At 39.0% G+C, this 22106-nt stretch overlaps 2 pseudogenes; one reads left to right on the forward strand and one right to left on the reverse strand.

Annotated features, from left to right (window-relative positions):
• Window positions 1–7273: 7273 nt before the first annotated feature.
• LOC131234651 (secoisolariciresinol dehydrogenase-like) lies at window positions 7274–10140 on the reverse strand (annotated as a pseudogene).
• LOC131235450 (histone H3.2-like) lies at window positions 10129–10725 on the forward strand (annotated as a pseudogene).
• Window positions 10726–22106: the final 11381 nt, after the last annotated feature.

The following is a 22106-nucleotide window of genomic DNA, read 5'->3' on the forward strand; positions in this document are numbered from 1 at the left end:
TACTCTCGCAGAGTAAGATGGTTGATATGCAGGTAATAAATAATTGTACACATGGCAGATAATAGACTATAAAAAATCATGGGCCCTAATTTAGATGGCTCTTAAAGTAATAATGTAAATCACGGGCCCTGATTTAGATGGTTCTTAAAGCAATAATAAAAATCATGGGCCCTGATTTAGATAAATCTTAAAGAAAAAAATTATATTAATTTCTAGTTGATTGGTGGATATTTAACAGATGGTGAGAAAATGCAGCCAAACAAATTATTGGTAATAACTAATATTAGGTGAGGATTGTTAAATCGATGGCCTATCTAAAGCACATACTTGACTTTGGACAGTTTAATTAAGCATGCCTGAATATCAACCATCACACTCCACCACAACATCAATTAAGTCTCCATTTTTCAACTGCTCCTCTATCCCACATTGCGAACCACTTTCCTCTCTTTAGCTTTGCAAGTGCCATATGTACAAGAGGGCAATAACAAATAGCAAGTTGAGTTTCATGCAAGCCAATTTTATCCAAATGAAGCCCAAGAGTTCTTGACACCACATTAACCTCAAAGCCCTAATAGGACTTTTGAGGGCCCATAGAAACACTTCAGCATTGGTGAGAAACATCTTGTGGTTTCGAAAGCTTGGAATCCTTGGGCAACTTTGCCCTCATTTTTGTTTCTTCCTTCTTTGTTTTATATTTTTTGAATGGTGACTAAAATTTTGTTAAAAAGAGGCAAAAAAGGATTAAAAAAAAGTATAATGAGAAATCATCCTATTAGTACAAAGCAAAAGATATCCTTAACTACCCCAAAAGAGAACTGCTAAGCTGCTTTGAAATGCATCTTTAGATCTAATCCACACCACAACTAGCCACTTAGACTTCTAAAAACCTGATCCGGCAAAACTGACATTGTTAAAAGTACTATTGTTGTGTTTCAGCCATATCATCAAAACTGCTTTTAACTATGAAAGTGAGGTGCCATATTGTCCCTTGTTACCTATCCAAGCGAAATGCCACACATAAGGAGTCTGTAATTAGTAAAAGTAGGCCTATTCAGAATTACAATATGACACACACACTGGCGGGACATGTGCATTGTTGCATAGCTGGTCCTTTATGTGGACAACTGGATGGTGTGGCTATATACAATTAAATTTCTAGAATTTATCTGCTTTACAAGAAATGCATTCCCAATAAAAACTAATTGCAAATAACATAAAGTTCACACATTAATTCTGTGTTGTTCGATCTCTGTTCAGTCCTTGGTTCACACATTATCATTCATTCTCATTTGAAGAAGAGATACACACAAGTTGAAGAAATATGCACGAGTTCAAATATGTAGCTTACCACTAAAACTTACACCATATTCATCTGCTCAGCTACATCCACACAGAACATTCTTTGTTGAGCCATTTCATCAAACAGTTAGCATGCATGAAATACAGGGAGGTATACACAGGGGGCTTTTTAGTTTTTATGAATGGGGCCATTGTAGTGACCTAAAATGATGATATTATGGTCCATGCACCAAAAATCTGAAAGGGGGCTCAAAAATCCCTCTGCTTAGCTACATCCACACAAAACATTGCTTGTCGAGCCATTTCATCAAACAATTAGCATGCATGAAATACAAGAGGTATTACACAAGGGCTTTTTAGTTTTCACAAGCGTGGCCATTTTTTAGTGACCTAAAATGATGATATTATGGTCCACGTACCAAAAATCTGAAAAGGGACCCAAAAATCTGAATGGAAAAACAAAATCTAGGAGAGAGAGAGAGAGAGAGAGAGAGAGAGAGAGAGAACCCTAATGTAAGGAAAGAACAGAGAAAGAGCAACATCGAGACGAAGAGATCGAACCTGAAGATAGGAGCCTCAGATTCCTTCGATTTCGAAAGATCGAACCTGTGCGAATGGCAGATTTTTGTTGATTCAAGTTCAAAAATTGTCAAACATTACAAAAGAAATTTGGAAAAGGAAATCATATCGTCAAGCTCGTTCTAGGATTTTTGGAGGAAGGAAGGCTCTTTGACTCCTCGATCGCTCTTGCTCCTGCTAAAAGGTTCGAGCTTTGGAATGTAGGTGTTGCTTCTTTGAGGATTGCTGATCATAGAAGCAACTCTCGATCAAGAGATTTTAGAAGTATCTTGAAGAAATGATGAAAAAGATGAAGGAAGAGGAAGAGATGTTATCATCTTTGGTGAGAGAGAGAGAGAGTGAGAGAGCTGCAAGTAGAAGGGGAGAGAGAGAGAGCTTTTAGGGTTTATGTTTTTTTTCTCGGGGACAAGGGAAATGAGAAAAATGCTAACGAATTTGCTTTTTCCCTTGGACTTTAACCAGCAGTCCTTTCCCACGTTAGGGCCGACCTCACAAAGGCATCGGTGATTCATATGTAATGGGGTAGTTTATGTTAGCCGCAGGTAGAAAAGCGCCGATAATTCTCACTTATCTTGTAGTGCATTTTTGCACTTCTAAAATACAACACGGTCCAACCAGTTAAGACGGGGAAATCCCTCCGTTAAAATCATCCAAATTGTATGCAGGTCCACTGTTGTGTGTATATGCGATCCCAACCACTCATCTGGTGCACCATATCAAGATGAGTTGAGTTTTTAAGTTTTTGAACTACGATGTCAACAGAGCATATTTATGCATAGTTCTAAAACTTAATGACACCACTGGAAACTCAGTTGAGTCAACTCTACTTGGCAAGATTTCTAGCACAATCAATAAGAAATTCTATCCTTATGTGACTAAGACTTGATAAGACTGTCTTCCTGACCTGGCCAACTTGACGTGACTCGCATCGACTCAAAATCGAGTCACTATTTTGTTGAAAAGTTAAAATTAAGGATTTCAAGGGCTTGATTCAAACCCATAGGCACCCTTACAAATGACAATCCTTGACAAGCAGAAAATAACCCAAATAATTTTATTAATCGATTGGCCCCATCATAGATTGCTTATGATTTCGAGTACTTTTGCTAGGCAATTGATGCAGGGAGGGACATGATGATGTCAATTACCATCTTCCTCAGGGGATATCTACTCCAAATCCATAGAGCTCTTTGGACTTCTCACAGAGCTTTCTCGAATCCATGAGGGATAAAACTATAAATAATTTCTAATAAATTTCAAATAACTTGATAAAAAAAATGAAATTATAACTCTTTAAATAAAGAACTCAAACCTAGGACGGAGTTTTAGACTTAAGACTCCAACTCAAACACCCTAAAAACGTGACTTACTATAAATAATAAAATTACTATTTATAGACGAACTCTATTCCTACTAGACTTTTATGGTTTTCAACTAAAAATAGTAAGTGTTTAATTTGGCCCAACCATCTTATTCTCCTAACTTTCTAAGCCCTTTTTCATGTTGGGCATGACTCCTACATAGGGTTGTACATCGAGCCGAGTTAAGTCGAAGTGGGCCAAGATTGGCTTGACTCGTTCGTGCTCTCCTTGAGTTCGAGCTTATCATTGGATCTTGGCTTGTTTGCCAAACCTTTCGAGTCAAGCTCAAGGCGAGCTTACCTCGAATTGAGTTAAGCCTATTCTCAACCAAACCCAACCCAACACCCAACCTACGCCCGATTCAACCCAACAACCTGACCCAAATCACACTCGATTCAACCCAACCACTTGACCCAACCTAGCCACTCGACCCAACTAACCCAACCCGCACCCGACCCAACTCCCAAATCAAATATTCAAATAATAATAATAATAATAATATATAATATTATGTAAAGCTATAGAGGTACCTTGTTGTTAAGAGAGAGAGAGAGAGGAGCTCGGGCGTGGCGAGTTGGGTAAGGAAGGGAAATGGTAAGAAATGGATGGATGAGTAGGGTATGGTTTAAGTTTTAACTTTTTTATTTTTAAATATATATAATATATATTCAAGTCGAGCCGAGTTCGAGTCGAATCAAGTCAAGATCCACTATGATTGAACTCGGCTTATTTCAAAGTGGCTTGCCTTGAGTCGTCGTTCAAGCTGAGTCAAGCCGAGCTAGATCGAGCCAAGTCGAACGAGCTTTTCGAGCTAGCTTGGCTTGTGTACAGCCCTACTTTTACAACTCAAAGGATCAAAAGTTACACTTGAATTAAAAATTACTATTTATAGTAAAAACGAAATTAAATAAGAATTTTGAACATCAATTTGATGGAATCTCGCAAATCCAGCATGGGTAACCTAACGTAGCAAAGTTGGTTGGCTTAAGTAGGTTCTCCTACCCCAAAATCATCTATAATATGTCGAAAAATTCATCCTAGTTTGAGAGATACAACTGTTTTAAGGTTCTGACGGTTCGAATCATTTCCGCCTCCGATCAGGCCTTCTCTAGTCCATCTTTGCCATGAAAGTGTCCGTAACCCACCCTACATTAGCAATTCTAACCAATCTCATCCATGGCATGGAAAGGTGAGGGCTACAAAAAACAAATTAGGATGGATTTGATCATCACATCGGTTGGATTTTTGGCATAGGGGTTTATAAGATGTGCTCTAGACTTAATACATAGTTAAGATCTATCTATTGGACTGCACACATGACAGATGCAACTAGGAGCAATATTACTTACAGTGTTTGTGTCATGCCCTGCACTTAGAATACAGAGTGTGCAACCTTAGACCTGAGTTACGGTTCATGATTCGTACACCAAGTGTACATAAAATCACCTATCATACGGATGTTACGAGGCACAATTATATGTATTCTAGATTGTCATCATATTAAAATTTACACCTAATAATTTTTACTCTATTTAATACTGATTCCTCCATAACATTCTCAATCATAAAATAAATTCTAAAAAACAATCTAAGTCCATATATTTGGGACTTTATTCCACTAAAATAATCAATCATCGTCTAACAAGGTTATAACTATAAATATTTTTAATTTTAATTAAGCTAACAGTAGTTTAAATAAATGGAAGCTGAAACTCCTAGAATATATCTCAAAATCAATTCAATCGTTTAATGTAGCAAGCTCGTATTCTGCCAAATACGGCCAGCGGTCTTGAGTTTCATCCACCAACTCGACCTCATTTTTTGGTATCTGATTGGATCATTCAACATCGTCCGTCTCTGTACGGTTTTTAATCCATAACGTTTGCTAGTTAGGCTAGTGAGTGAACCTAGTATGGTTCATATATGGCATAATGTAAGATAGCACAACCAAACTATATTATATGCATGCAACATGAGCATGGATGCAAGGATGCAAGGATGTTATGAGATGTATGTCAAGTGGGATGATCATCCACTTTCTTAGGTTGGATATCCGTCAACCTAAATTTTTACCCATCAGAGATCCACCTAGGTAGGCATGAGTAACATATACCCTATAAACATCCACCTAGGTAGACATGGGCAATCTGTACATCTACTCCATGAGTACACTTCTACTATCGTGGCTTCCGACAACGACTTTAGTAGATGTAACCATCCATGAAGATCCCCTATAGGAACTTTAAGGTGTACATGCACTCTCAATGGATGCATGTAATGTATGCTCAATGTCTATATATAAATATATACAATCAACTAGATAAATCTCTCTCTGATAAGAAACATGGATATATGTGCATGTTTAACATTCATCAAGATCTTCTAAGACATCATAAATGAAGATCATTGTTATACAATGTTTCAACAATCTTACAACAACCACATCAATGAGAACAATCTCAACCATCAAATCGACTATCTTAATCATGTAGATATGAGACACGTTGAGATTCTCTCACTTATTTGAGGAAGAGTCGAATCCTTCGATCACTCGAACACTCACTAAAATTATGCTTCGAATTCCCACTTCAATCATATTATTCTAATACACCCAGATCCATAGCTCAAGTGGTAGACTGAGTGAAAGATACCTCATTTCAACACTGAGGTCTTGGCATCGATTCCCTAGTGGGGGTGGCTAATAGTGAAGTGTGATCTAACAGTGGGTGTACTAACAAGCTAATTACATAAAACAAAATAAATAAATAAATAAATAAATAAATAAAATCATATTATTCTAATAAGTGGGGTTCACCTCTAACTCAAGCAAGATGACCCAGCTTAGTTTCTTAAATTTAGATTTTGGCAAATACAGGGACAATTTCGAAATAAATTTTTAAGTCTCTTGACAATTTTGGGCACCTTATTTATTTATTTATAAACAAATCTCTTTCATTTCATGAGAGAAAATTGTATAAACACCATGGACATTCAGGCTTACCCAGGGAGAAAAGGACCCCGAGGAAGCCTATCATAAGGGACAGCAAAAGGACCCATTACAGGAGCGCAAGGGGCCGAAAAAGGAAAAGAAAATTACGCAAAAGGACCGCAAAAAGGTACAACAACAATTAGCCTATTCGTAGGTTGCCTAGACCCGTTCTGTCTAAGAAAAGCAGCCCACGAATCTTGGGAGGAAGGTCTTACAGGGCATAGAAATGATGATCTACTTGACTCGCATTCCCCAAGCGAGCCAGTTCATCAGCAAGGAAGTTTGCCTCTCTCGGGGTATGGGCGAAGTGCACGTCGATGCAAAGAGCGATTGCCTTGATCCTAGTCAACCAGTACCACATGGACCAAGATAGTGATGCATTGTTAGAGAGGGCTACTACCATTGACTTGGAGTTACTGACCAATTTTGGACACCTTCGATTAATCAAACCCTTCTTGTCAATCGATCAAGCATGGTCGGATTAAATCAGTTTGTTCGCTAGGCTAATTTGGTCGTCCCATTAGCACTTTTTGATACTTGATGTAAGCACAAAATCTGAACAGTCCACGTGATGCAGCGCCCTATGAAACGCGCAAGGCCCAGCTTTCAACCTGATCCAAAACTCTAGTGGGCCATGGTAAAAGGAAATAGTTATATCCCTTGATTCGCCTCTGTCTTTGCTATTGCACATCAGCATCAAGCGTTGGGCCCTGAGGGTTTCATGGATGCTGTATCATAAGGACTGTTTAGATTTTGTACCCATGACACAGTGCAAAAGTGCCCACGGGTGCTCAGGTAAGAAGGTGCATAGGTAAGCATGGGTGCTGCATCATAAGGACTGTTTAGATTTTGTACCCATGACCCAGTGCAAAAGTGCCCATGGGTGCTCACGTAAGACGGTGAACTAGTGAGCATGACTCTCTCTCTCTCCATCTCACACACAAGAAATGCTCACATAAGAAATGCTCACCAAAGAACATTTATTTCATCACAGACATCGTTTATTCTAGTTTTTTATTTAGAGAAAACATCCCTGGGCCAATACAAAGGGACAACGATCATATCTTTCACTGTTTGAATCCCTGGTAATTAATATCAGAAAAAGCCTAGCCCATTTATCACCAAACTTCAAGGGTGCTGATTGAAAAGTCCGAAATCCTTTTTCATGGAGCTGTATCCGCCATCGATCACAAAGTTTTGCCCACTAACGTATCCAGATTCATCACTCCCAAAGTAAACAGCAGCTAATGTGATGTCCTCCGCTGTTAACGTCACGCCATGAAGGTTAACGAACCACTTATCAAACCTTCCATCTCCTCCTTCTCTACGTTACCGTGGGACTTCACCAAAGATGAGGCGATTAGGAAAGGCGATATACAATTCACCCTAACTCCGAACTGCCCAAGCTCCGCAGCCGTATTTTTTGTGAGACCTACAAGAGCATGCTTCGATGCCACATATGCATGTGATGCAACACCACCGATGACCGACCCCACACTTCCGTTGTTGATGATGCTGCCTCGTTTGGCTGGAACCATGACACGGGCAGCGTGCTTGGTGCCTAAGAAGGCTCCCCTTATGTTGACACCAAGGACCTTATCGAAGTCAGCTACCTCATTGTCTATAATCTTCGTCTGCAATGGGTCTATAATGGCGGCATTGTTGAACATGATATCGAGCTTCCTGAACCTAGAGACAGTACGGTCGACAGCATCTTTGACGTTCGTTTCATTGGTAACATCACAATGAATGTATGAAGCAGCATTGGATCCAATGTCTTTACACACCGTGTGACCTAAGTCGTCTTGGATGTTTGTGATGACGACTTAGGCACCATGTTGCGTGAACAATCTAGTTGTTGTCTCGCTAATTCAGGTGGCACCTCCAGTTATCAATGCCACCTTCCCTTCTAATCTGTTGGAGTTTAGACAACCACAATCACAAATCAGTTAATGCATGCACTAGTTCTAGGGAGTTTCATGCAAGGAGGGAATGAGTGAAGAGGCATGCATGGTACATGTGCATATATGTGCAAAGTCATTTCATTCGCTAGGTGACGTTTCATGGTTTTAAAACTCGCTGAGTTAACTCGAAACTCAGTCAAGTCAACTTGATCAGATCTGATAACATCTATAAACTATGGCCCATCTAAGTTTTTTTTTTCGACTGGGGTGGAATTCATTTAGGTTGTCCCCCCCAAGTGCAGTGGAAGCGGATTGCGTGGTGTTTTGACATCATTGAGTTCTGTGGGAACATCATGATTTATTTGTTATATCCACACTGTCCATGTATTTTTAGAGATCAGTTTAGGGCATTGGCCCAAAAATCAGGTAGATACAAAGCTCCTGTGGACCACACCACATAAAGCAGTGACACTCACTGTTGAAACCTTTCTAGGGCCCATCATGATGTTTATTTGTGATCCAACCTTTCATAAAGTCAAACAGATCTAGATAAGGGAAAACAGAAATTTCAGCTTGATCCAAAACTTCTATGGCCTCCCAAATAGTTTTCAATTGTACGCATTCAATCCCCATTGCTTTCAATGGTGTGATCCGCTTCATTTTTGGGCCCATACCGTAAAATGATCTCACAAAATGAAGGAACAGTGTGGATATAATGCATACATTTTGATGGGAACCACAAAACTTGGTGACGTCAACACACACTACAAGAAAAATAAGCATTACCGGCGGCCAAAACACCTTAAAAAATTGCCGGTATAAGAATTACCAGCGCTTATATCGTTCACTGGCTACTCTAGTGACTGCCAGTAGAAACTTAACAACGCCGGATAAAAGCGCCGCTAAAAACGATATGAAGCGCCGGATAATTTTTTAAACGCCGCTAAAAACTTAAAGACCGCCGCGAAAAGATATGAGAAACACAGGTAAATTTTGCAACGAACGTCACGTAAAGTAACAACAAACGCCGATAAAAAGCTATAACAAATGCTAATGAGAGATTTAAAACGCCGATAAAATCTGTTTAAAATGCCAGCAAGTCATTTACAATGTAAAAGAAAAAATAATATAAACAATTGAAAATTCTGCTAGGCTGGATCTTCTAAATCAAAAGACCTTAAAAGGCTTAAATTAGCATTCAAACACAACCTGTAAATCATTTACAACCAGCCTCATTTACATTTGTTTGGAAATAGGTGAGGCCTATGCCAAGATTGGAAATAGGTGGATGTGTTAGAGAACTTCAACCAAGATTTTCAGAGCTGTACATTTGTTTGGATCTCGGATCTATCATGCCATGCTGGCACATGAGCTTTATTACAACAGAGACCAAGAACCACGCAAGTTAGGATGGGTGAGTTGGTACAAGTTGAAGGCTCTAAAAGAGCAAGAGGAAGGTTCAAAAGGAGGTGGATGGAGGTAGCAAGAAAAGACTTGATGATCTAAGGTCTAACTGAAGGCCTTGATGATCTTCCCTTGCCTGTGGCTGTAATCTGTTAAAACCCACATTTTTGAAATGTGACTCAATCATCTATTATTTCTACTGACCTTGGAGAAAGAAGTCTTTTCCGAAATAACTGATCTCCCCCACAAGAAAATGGGCATCCACCAACAACGTTGAGCTTTAATGTGGGAAAATCCAAATGACAATAATCAACATGCTGTTAACCGAGACTAATCATCAATGAAGACAATTTTTGTAATTAAGATGAGGCTCTTCATTTTCTCCAATGATTAGTAAAATACAGTTCTTAGAATTGTAGTCTATGAATTGCCATGCCAATGATGGAAACTTTCAGATTTATGAAAGCTGCAATTGGCCTGTCACTAAAATTTCTACAAATACAATACAAAACAAAAAAGCAGCAGTATATTTGTTCATTTTTGAATATGTTGCATCTGATAGCCATTTTATTCAGCTTTCAGCTGACCGACCTATCTCCATTTCCAAGTTCAAATCAAGGTAGGAAATTCGATCAGATTGAGATCAATGGCTCGCACGAAGCAGAAAGCCAGGAAGTCGACGGGAGGGAAGGCACCACGCAAGCAGCTGGCGACGAAGGCGACCAGGAAGTCGGCTCCGGCGACCGAAGGAGTGAAGAAGCCGCATAGATTCAGGCCGAGGATGGTGGCGCCTAGGGAGATAAGGAAGTACCAGAAGAGTACGGAGTTGCTGATAAGGAAGCTGCTGTTCTAGAGGCTGGTGTGGGAGATTGCTCAGGATTTCAAGACCGATCTCTGGTTCCAGAGTAGTGTTGTGGTCGCTCTCCAGGAGGCGTCTGAAGCTTACCTGGTGGGTCTTTTTGAGGACACCAATCTCTGCGACATCCACGCCAAGAGGGTCACCATCATGCCCGAGGACATCCAGCTTGCTCGTCGGATCCGTGGTGAGAGGGCTTAGATCTCTCTCTCTCTCTCTCTCTCTCTCTCTCTCTGTCGTTCGTTTTAGGGTTTTATTTTTGGGTTTCTGCTTTCAGATGTGGATGTAAATGCCTTTCTTACTTTTTGATGGTTACAAATGGAATCAGAAGTGTATGTGGTTTGGCTTTTGTTTCTGGTTAAGATTAGAAATAGATTTCGGGTTCTTTGCAAAAAAAAATGACAGCAACAGCTATGGCTTCTGAGAGAGAGAGAGAGAGAGAGAGAGAGAGAGAGAAAGAGAGAGAGAGAAAGAGAGAGAGAGAGACTTTCGGTAGGTTATTGCAGGGGAGGAGAGAGAGGGGCGAAGAGTTTCAGTAGAAAAGAGGAGCGGGAGAAGAAGGCGTGATGGATTTGGGGATTAGGCGCTCGGGCGTTCTTGAGATTTGGGGATAGGGCTAGCGGGCGTTTTGGAGGGAGCTTTTAGGTTTTTTTTAAAAATTATTTGAAACCAGTGGCGGTCGCCCTTTTTGTACACGGGCGGCCACTTTAAAACACCCCACATTTCATCTACAGTGGCGGTTTTCTGTGGCCGCCTGTGATGAAAACGCCCCTAATAACTATATTTTTTGTAGTGACACCACCCATGTCCTTCTTGTGCCTGCCAGCATCTCAAGAACACACCCACCTACAGGCATCAACGGTCCTAACTAGACATTAACATTGCAAATGATCGTGTGCGCCCCCTTGGGTTCTCCTTTGTAGCTCAAAATTAGGTCAATCTAAAAGTCAGGTGGGCCACACCATCAGAAATAGTTGGGATGGACTTTCCAGATTGTCTGCATGAAGGGTTTTGTGCGTATAAAACTCAGAATTCAAAGAAAAACAAAAACAAAAAATAAAATAAATAAAATAAAATAAAATCGATACCACAAATTGATGTGAGAGGTTTTAGGATGACATTACATGGTGTAGCGGACGTAAGTCTTGTATTAACCTGATATTTGGACTCAAGGAAAAAATGGAGGGAGAACGCACGCAGTGAGTTGGCTGTCATGCACAAATTACGGAGGACCCACAAATTGAGTTGTAGGTAAAGCTTACCCTACAAAGCTTTGTGGATGGAGATTAGTTCAGTGTTTACCTTCTTCCAATGGTTGTGAGAAATTTGCTTCGGCTCATTTACTGGCTCCTTTTCGTGAAACAAAGAAGACTTTTTTTTTTTTTTGGATTGGTTTGGTCGTGGGTGACCTTATTTATAGGCAGAGGCCCTCGGATTTATAGCCAGTGGCCCTGGGTTTGCCTAGTGCACAACACAGCACCTAGGTGGGTACTGTGTATATGTGAAAATTCTGTGGGCTCCACCATTATGTATGTTTTAAGAAAAAAAAAAAAATTCGATGCCGTCCATTCATTTTTTTAAGATTATTTTACAGCATGACCCCAAAAATGAAGCAGATCCAAAGCTCAAGTGAACCACAACACATCAAACAGTGGGGACTAAACACCTACCATTGAAAACTTCCTTGAGGGCTATATTGGTGTTATATGGGTGATCTTATGAACATGATGGGTGGAAAATAAACATCCTGGTGCGTGGTAGGAAGGTTACAATGGTGGGCATCATTATGCCCAATGCTTCCTATGGTGTGGTTCACTTGAACTTTGGATATGCTTCATTTTTGGGGCCCTGCTCTAAATTCATCCTGGCAAAATGAACAGGTGGTGTGGATAAAACACATACTGTGGTGGGGCCCATATAGCTTTTCTGTGTATATACAGTGAAGCCCTTACTGTGGGGAGCCGATTAATTAGAAGGGGCCGGACCTCAGCCAAGACAATGAGGCCTTTATGTGGGGCCCACTTTGACGTTTGTATTATACATCCATGCTGTTTGTCTATTTTGCAAAATCATTTTATCACATGAGTCATGACCCTAAATCCATAGTAGTGATCATTGATGGCCTATCATTAAAAACTTCTTCGAGCCTACGGTAATGCTTACCATCCAACTTGTCGAAGAAGTCACATAGACATTGACGTAGCGGAAAAAATCAAAGCGTTACAAAACTTTTGTGCCACAAAAAGCTTTTGATGTTCAATTACCTCCATTTACTGTTCAATCACCCTAAATCTCTTTCATTTTAGGGCTCATGCTTTGATATGATCTAGCAAAATGGATGGATGGTCTGGATATATAATACATCAAGGTGGGCCCCATAATAATGGTTGTATTTTTTTGGGTGAGGAGGGGGCTCACCTAATCCGCTCCTGTGTGATTCCCGCAGGTTGGGTCCGGCCCTTGCCTCACCCAACACGGTGAGGATCTAGTGGTGGAGCCTATCTTCATGCATGTATTGTATATCCATGCCAACACAATGCCGCTTTAGTAGTGTTGCCTGTCTTGATGCATGTATTGTGTATCCATGTTGCCCATTCATTTTTCCAGCTCATTTAGGTAGGAGCCCAAAAATGAGGCCCATCCAAATCTCAGGTGGACAACACCATATGAAACAGTTGTGATTGAAAGACCACTGTTAAAAACTTCCTAGAGCCAGCTGTAATGCCCACGGTGGTTTGTTTTGCCATCCAACCTGTTGATAAGGTCTCACGGACCTGAATGAAAGGAATATATATATATATATATATATATATATATATATATATATATATATATATCCAAAACCCTAACCCTAACCCACAAACTTATGGTTGACACTCCATCCCCATCATTTCCTGTGGCGTGGTCCACCAAAGATTTGAATTTGCTTCAATTTTGGGCTCATGCCCTAAAATGAACCCGAGAAAAAGATATACCATACATATATCACGTTGAGTCCTATGGTCAGGGCCTCACCTAATCCACTCACGTTATACGCTATACAGTCCGAGCCCCCTATGTAAGTGATCAGACCATCCTTTTTAAGGCAAAAAGCTTCTGCAGAAACTTTAGCCCCTTTGTAAAAATATGGTATAGACACTAATGTAAGATACGGTGGTGTATATATGGCATCTAATCCACTCATTAGATGTGCCCACCAGGATGAAGGGAGACCTCTCAAAAAGCAGACCATTTGAAAATTCAGGTGAACCACATCACCTGAGTTTACATGTTTTAAATAATTATTTCAATTAGGTAATCCTAACCATTACATCTATGCATTAGAAAACATACAGTTATAAATTAAATCCAATATAGAGATGGACAGAATTACGTAATCGATGTGATTTCTAGTAAGCATACTACGAAATGTCTATTGGATCTAATGGACAGCGTGGATCAATCGGCCGGACTTTACAAGTGTCTCAACATAACCAGTACCATCATAACATAATAGTACCTTAGAGCACCGGATCACATTTATGCAATAACGGCCGCTTGGGGGTAAAAAGCACCGCAAGCTGGGGACCTAACATGCCACTCGTGTGGTACATTAGCATATGAAAATAGTGGACATCCGCACATGAAGAAATAAAGTAGACATTACGTGAAAATGGTAGCCCCTGATATCTCACCTAATGAATGGATTAGATGGCATGTAGAAAATGGACGTGGATTGCTTGGTGACCCGTTCACCGGGGTCATGACCAAGCTTTGTGGGGCCATAACATGTGTATGTTTTACCCATGCTGTCCATCTGTTCTCCAGCTCATTTTAGTGCGTGAGCTAAAAAATGAGGAAGATCCATAACTCAAGTGGACCACACTAAGAAAAAGCGGGGACAACGACACCCACTATGGAAAGCTTCTTAGGGTGTAACCCTCCAAATTTTAGGGGTCAAGCACGAACTCGATCCCAGATATTTCGAATATTACTTTTGGTCATGTGTAAGCATGATTTCTCTATAGAGTTACTTTAGCATCCAAGCATTCATAAGAACTAAGATAAACGGCATATATCAATCCAACTAAAAGTATGCATAAGATGTAAATCCGAAATATACGTCCACCAATCGTCATGTCACATAGTCCACCCAACTGGGGATCTAATATACATGTCCAAAAGAATAATAAAGTGTGTTGATGCAGAAATTTGGTTGCTCCTGCCTCACCTCCTGCTAGGCGGAGTACCTGCGATTTATTAAAAAAAACAAGAGAAAACACTGGGGGGTGCTGGTTAAGGCCAAGAACCCTCCAATGCCTAAGTTATGATATTGACTTATAGTAGATGTATTAGAATCATGATATTTATTGTGCCTTTTACTGTAGAGGATGTCTTTATTTATAACTATTGGTTTCAGAGACGTATATGACAATGATTCTTGGATGGTGATTGCGTATTACGGAAGAGATCTTCCTCCGGACATGTCATGGTTGACTTCTTGAGATCTTCGACGAATATCTCAAAGGATAATCCTATCTTAATATATTGCAAGTGTATTTATATTCCAATGTGGTGGTCAATATCCGAGGCCAACTTCTGAGGCTAAGGTTGGTACCCAAGGTTAAGGTCGGTATCCGAGGCCCACCTCCGAGGCCGAGGTTGGTACTTGAGGCCAAAGTCAGCATCCGAGGCCAGGGTGATTTTTCAACTTTCAAGTAATCTATAGTCATCGAGTATGTACATCTGGTCAGTCCATTTTTACTCATAACAGTAGCCCTCTTACTTCCAAGCATTCCTCAGGAGCTCAGGAAGTAAGTTAGTGTGGACTAACATTGTGTGATGCCTTACGCCAAAGAGGTCGAGAGGTCGAGAGGTCGGAAGGAGTAGAGCTAGTGGGCATAACATCAATAAGTCGATTGTTCAGTGGTAAATCGCACACGATAGAATTACTAGGAGGGACCATTTTTTCCCTTCAACTGAGAGAAATCCCAGTCGTCGGCCAATCGAAGTAGAACAAGTAGGTTAGGCAATGTAAAACTAATAGAAGGGACTTTTCTTCCCTTTAACTGAGGGAAGTCCTAGTAGTCGATCACGTAGCCTGGGTAGTAGAATTTTGAAAGAAATTCTCCTCCCCTGACCTGGGGAGGTTCTTTCATAGTAGAATTCACAATGGATAACTTTCTTCCTTTGCATTAAGGGAAGCCATCATAATCGATCATGTAGTTCGATAGTCAAGAAATCATTTAAAAGAATTTTCTTCTCTTAACCTGTGGAAGTTTTTTTATTGTAGAACCCATAAAGCAGTAGAAAACACAATAATAGAATCATGAGTACCTTTTTCCCTTTTAAAAAGGGAGGTGCCTCTTAGTCCAGTAGGTCGGGGTTGGCCGACAGGTCATATTACTGACCTTGGTTGATTGGTTCAGCTCGGTCGTCAGATTTCCTTGACCAGCCCAGCTTCCTTAAGTACTTGCTTCGGCTTGGTATTCGAGGGAGTGTATCGATGGAAGCGACTTTTTGGATGTTAGTTGGTACGATGGTCTCGGTCTTGTTCGTCCTCTTTCTTTCTTTTGGCGTTAACGACAAAGGGCTCCCCTTCTTCCATTCGCTTCCTATCCTTAGCCGAGTTGTTTCCTTCTCAAGTAAATTTTTATGAACTAAAGAACTCCTTGGCATTGAATATTTTTCAGCTCAGTTAAGTAGGTCGACAAGGGTAGTCGGGGGTTCTTACCAATATAGAACATGAACTTTCCTTGTTTAAGGTCAGCCACCATTAAGGCTAAAGCTATCTTTCTTTCTTTCGCCATTGTAGAACTTCAATGAGATGGGAATGACTTTGATGTCGTTCCCACAGATGGCACCAGCTATTGATGTAGAAATCTGGTTGCTCCTGCCTCACCTCCTGCTAGTTGGAGTACCTGCGATTTATTAGAAAACGATAGAAGACACTAGGGATGTCGGTTAAGGGCGGGAACCCTTCGATGCCTAAGTCATGATCTGGACTTATAATAGACATAATAAAATCAGGATATTTGTTGTACCTTTTACTATAGAGGAGGATTTTATTTATAGCCTTTGGTTTCAGAGACATATATGGAAATGCCTCTCGGATGGTTGTTTCGACAAGCAACAAATTGTATTTGGTTTGGGGAATTATCTTAATAATAACAAATAAAGAGTAAAATAACAATCATCATAAAGTATTTTATTCATTCTGTGTTCATTTACAACCTTGCATATCCCTTGATTCCAAAATAAAGTGAACACTATAGAATATAAGAATCAGAGATGCTCAAATATCAATTTTGATAACATTTCGGATTGCGATATAATCGTTTGATCGAAGACCCCGTTGTACGAAAATGATATCCTCTTAATCAATCCCATTAACTCTTAAAGAAACTTTCTTCCTTCTGAATCAATCAAAGATTCATAGCATCATGAAGATATAACTTCAATCAAAAGGCCACCATGTGCACAATGGAGGTGTTGCGCGGCCACCTTGTAAATCCATTCAAATGTATGTAACCTTGTTGCATGGTGACCTTGTTGCGCGCCATGCAACAGGTACCTGACTGGGTTTTGAAGAAGTCTTCTGCCTTCGACTAGCTCCCGAGATCTTCAAATGATGCAAATGAAGAGTAGAAGGGTATTTATAGGCCTTCACACGTGCAAACCCTTAATCTGTGCAACACAACTTCATTGCATGGGGTGGATCCCATTGCGTGGGGGCGTAATAGATCATCCTGATCTTCTGTTATGCAACCACCATCTAGTCATTGTGCCTCGTGCAATGACTGTCTCTCACATGTGTTGCGCGTCGCGCAACCAAGTAATGTTGATCCTCATCTTCTTCTTTTTCTCAATTCGTGCTTCAACAGATGCCCCCTTGATTCTTCATTTAATCCTTCTTTGTTTTAGATAAGGATCAACTCATACTTTAAAGATTACTTCAAACGGTCCATTACGTGCAACAAATGTACTTGTTGCGCTATTGGGTCCATGCAACGAAGTTGGGTCCAAATCTTCTATATAAACATCAACCCACTTAGCATAAATCACTCCTTCCATCAAGCCAAAACCCTCTTTGCCTTTGTTCGGATTTTCGCACAACGACCCCTAGCGCGCAACAATACTCTATGCGCAACAACTCTGTCCGTGCAAGGAAATTTTTGCACAACCAATGTTCCATGCAATGAGTTCTCACTACGCCAAAATCGCGAATTTGCGACGTACGTCCGTCGCAAAAATCTCTTGGTTTAATGACGGATTTAATCCGTCGCTAAGCCCGTCTTTCTCGAAAATCTAGTCCAAACGTCACGAAATTTCGCAACGGACCAAAATCCGTCGATAAAATCTGATTTACGATGGATTTTGGTCCGTCGTAAATTAGCGACGGACTAAATCCGTCGTAAAAGTTGATTTTGCAACGGAATATCAGTTGCAAATTCCCGCCCAAAATACCAAATGGCGACGCTTTTCAGTTGCTTTTGCGACAGATCATGGTCCGTCGTAAACGGGCTTTTGCCTTAAAACTTTAATTTTTTTCATTTTTTTAAGAATATGGTGGAAAATTAAGTTTTTTTTTATAATCTAATAATTGTTTTTTAATAGAATTTCAGTGGTTTAATTATACATATTTGTATCTAAGAGTTTTTTCTAACAATTGATTGAATGCAAAAAGAAAATTTATTTTGTTTTTATATCAAATGAGTAGAATTTTTATTTTTATTTTTAATTTAAAACTAATATTTAAATGATTTGTAATATCACATGAAAAAGAATATTGAGAAGTTTAGAAAATTTAACAATGTTTGAGAAAAAAAAAGATTTTGAAAAAATAAAAATCATGATTTAATAAAAATCTATTTTGTGGTAACAAAAAAGAATATTGAATAAAGTTGATAATTTTGAAAAAAAAAAAAAAGAAATTGATTTCGAGAAAAAAATAATATCCTGAAAAAGAAAATTAAAAAGAATTTTTAAAATGTGAAAATTTTCACAATGTCGAAAAATGAAAATATTTTGAAAAAGAAAATGAGAATTTGTATTTTGAAAAATAAAATAAAATTGACAAGTTCAATAAAAATTGACAAGTTCGAAAAAAAAAATGCTTTCAAAAAAAAAATTGGAGAAGTTAGAAAGAATTGAAAATTTTAAAATAAAACGATATTAAAAAAATCAATACTTCAACAAAAAACAAACATTTTGAAATGAAAAATAAAGAACTTGAAAAATTTGTGATTTTGAAAAATAATTGAAAATGTTCAAAATTTGAAATTAAAAGAAAAAGTTATTTATAAAAACATTGAGATTTTGAAAAAATATATATCATTTTAAAAAAGAAAATTGAAATGTTGAAAACAAAATGATGCTTTTGAAGAAAAAAAAATCGGCATTTTGGATTTTTTGGGAAAAAATTAAAATTTGTGAAAATTTTAAAGATTTTGAAAATAAAAATTCAGAATTTGTATTTTAATTTTTTTGAAATATTTTATAATAAAAATGATATTTTGTTAGAAGTTTTCAAAGAAAAATTAAGAGTAAAAAAATATACATTTTGAAAAAAAATTGTTATTTTTAAATGGAAATTGAAATTTATCTGTGAAAAATAAATAAATATATATTTTCATAAATTATTAGGCACATCCACTAATTGAACCTTTAACCGTTTTTGGACAATCTAATTAGTTTAGACTGAAGAGTAAATCAAATTTCACTCAAATTGTTGATCAATCTTGTATGCCCAATATCTTTCTCATATGTAGCTTAATCGGGGAGAGTAACTAGTCAAATTGAGGGTATTGATCACTAAAATAGAGTGAATGGACCAGACATATAAAATGGGCTAAATATTCTGGTCAAAAATTGTGACCCAACTTATTGACCTTGCGAGAACTTAAGAATTGATGTTAGTAAGTTTTGTGGGCTCCATCATGATGTGTGTCGAACATCAATACCATGCATTTGATGTGTCCCCTTTAAGTTATGAGATATCTCAAAAATCATTCGTATACGAAACTCAGGTGGGCCATACCATTTAAAAGCATGTGAAGACATCCTAAAAAATATAAAAGCACTTGGTGCGGCCCACGTTATTTTGGATGTGGCTGAAACTTGGTCTGACCCCTCATCCAAGTGGGATACACATAATGAGTGGGTTCGATATGTGAATCACATTTAGGCAGACCCAATATATGATTATGAATATTTTAAGGAAACCCCTCTCCACTACATTTAGGTGAGTTACTTAGTACCATTAGCATAGTAAACTCTATGGGGTCCACCGTTATTTATTTAATTTATCCACTCCGTTCATCCATGTTAACAAATAACTTGAGGTCTAAAGAACAAAAAGAAAGCATATCCAAAGCTCAAGTGGACCACACCATAGGAAATAGTGTGATTAAACCTCTACCATTGAAAATTTCTTGGAGGCCATAGAAGTTTTGGGTCGAGCAAATATTTGTATTTTCTCTTCATTCACATCTTTTTGATATTATGAATAGGTTGGATGGCAAATAAACATTACTGTGGGCCCAAGGAAGGTATCAACCTAGAAATCATTATTCCACACTCTTTGGTGTGGCATGGTCCATTTGAGCTTTGGATTTACCGAAAATTTAGGATCTACCCACACCGTTCATCCATTTTTCGAGATCATTTTAGAGAATTATCCAAAAAATGAATCATATCCAAAGATTAAGTGAACCACACCACAAATACCAGCAAGGGTGATGATTTTCACCGTTAAAAAATTTGTAGGGCCCACCATAATGTTTATTTTCCATCCAATCTATTCATATGGTCACAAAGACCTGGTTGAAGAGGAAAAACAAATTTCATATTGATCCAAAACTTCCATGACCCCCAAAAGGGTTTCAATGGTAGACGTTCAATCCCCTACATGCTTTCGGTCGTGTGGTCCAGTTGATAGTTGGATCTGTCTTATTTTTTGTCCCAAGCCTTATGACGAGCTCGCTACATGGATGGATGGTTTGGATATAACACATACCTCATGATATGACCCACAGAACTTGCTGACGTCACCCAGCCCCTCCTCTCTGAGACGGATTGACTACTCCCCCTAACATCAGCCCGGGGCTGGTGGTCGGTGCTCTGTGGGCCCCATTATGATGTATTTGTTTCATCCATTCCGTTAATCCAATTTTACAGATCATTTTATAGATAAATGAAAAAAATGATAGGGATATAAATCTCAGGTGGACCACACCACAGGAAAACAATAATGATTGGATATCCACCATTAAAATCCTCCTAAGGCCCACTGTACTGTTTATTTGGCATCCAATCTGTTGACTGGGTCATAAAGACCCAGATGAAGAGAAAAAATAAATATCAGCTTGATTCAAAACTATTATGGCCCTAAAACGTTTTTAATGGTCACCGTCCATTCAACACTGTTTCCTGTAATGTGGTCTACTTGAGATTTCAATATACCTCATTTTTTTCTCTCATAACATGAAATGATCTATAAAAATAGATGGACGGCATGGATGAAACACATACATCATGGTGGTGCCCACAAAGCACCGACCACCAGCCATTGGCTGGTGTCAAGGGGTTAGCCAATTGGCTACTGACAAGTTGAGTAGGGAGACTGCTACTAAGTGACGTCGTCAAGTTCCGTGGGCCCCACCATGATGTATGTTTTGTATCCACGCCGTCCATCCATCTGGACAGATCATTTTAGGTAAGATCCAAAGAATGAGTCACATCCAAAGCTCCAGTGGACCCCACCAGAGAAAAAGTGGCGAGAGTGACACCACCGTTAAAACCTTCTAATGAGAACTGGTTAGGTTGCCGGCCCTAACCAACCCGTCTCTCATCTGCGTCTCTCCCTCTCTCTCTGCGCCTCTCCCTACCTCTCCCTCTCTCCCTCTCTCTCTCTCTCTCTCTCTCTCTGCGCCTCTCCCTCTCTCTACGCCTCTCCCTATCCCTCCATCTCTCCTCCCTCTCTCTGCGCCTCTCCCTCTCTCTCTGCGCCTCTCCCTCTCCTTCTTCGATCACCTCTCTCTATCTCTTTGTTTGATCTAAAGGAAGGAGACAAAACCCTAACCCTATCACAACCACACGCCCGAGAAATCTAGACAACAATCATCGAATTCAAGTATATGGTTTGAGATCTTTTGGGTTCTTCTTATGCGTTCGTGCATTTTCCTTGTTATGGATTCTTTTTTTCTTTTTTGTACAATTATGGAATGAAGTAATTGAAAATCTTATACAGAGATTCATTGGGATTTAAACAGAATACCCATTTTAGATTAATACTCCTTATTTTCCAACCAGGCTCTAAACATTTTTTTTTTCATTTGTTTCATGTAGGTGTTGGAGATTAATGCTAATCCTCACAGATGCTTGCGAAATCTTGCTCGATTTCAACCATAAATCAGCTAAAATCATCTACAAATGCCAAGTTGAAAATCTGAAGTCACAGGTGAGAAACCTTTGTGACGATTTTCTATGTATTTTTATTTTTTATTAATGTAAATTTTCCTTTACTTTCTATGTATTAATGTCAATTTCCAAATTTGAGGAATTCAGGGTAAAGAATGGCTTTCAGGTTTTTTGTTTTTTTAAATGGGATTTGAGGCTTTTGAATTGTGATGCATACCAAATGTTTGACAAAATGCCAAACGAGACGTGCATACCAAATGTTTGACTGATTACATGTCTTTGCCATTTACCAAAAATGTAAGTTTCACTAT

This window comes from Magnolia sinica, chromosome 19, assembly GCF_029962835.1.
Source record: "Magnolia sinica isolate HGM2019 chromosome 19, MsV1, whole genome shotgun sequence".
Lineage (NCBI taxonomy): Eukaryota > Viridiplantae > Streptophyta > Magnoliopsida > Magnoliales > Magnoliaceae > Magnolia > Magnolia sinica.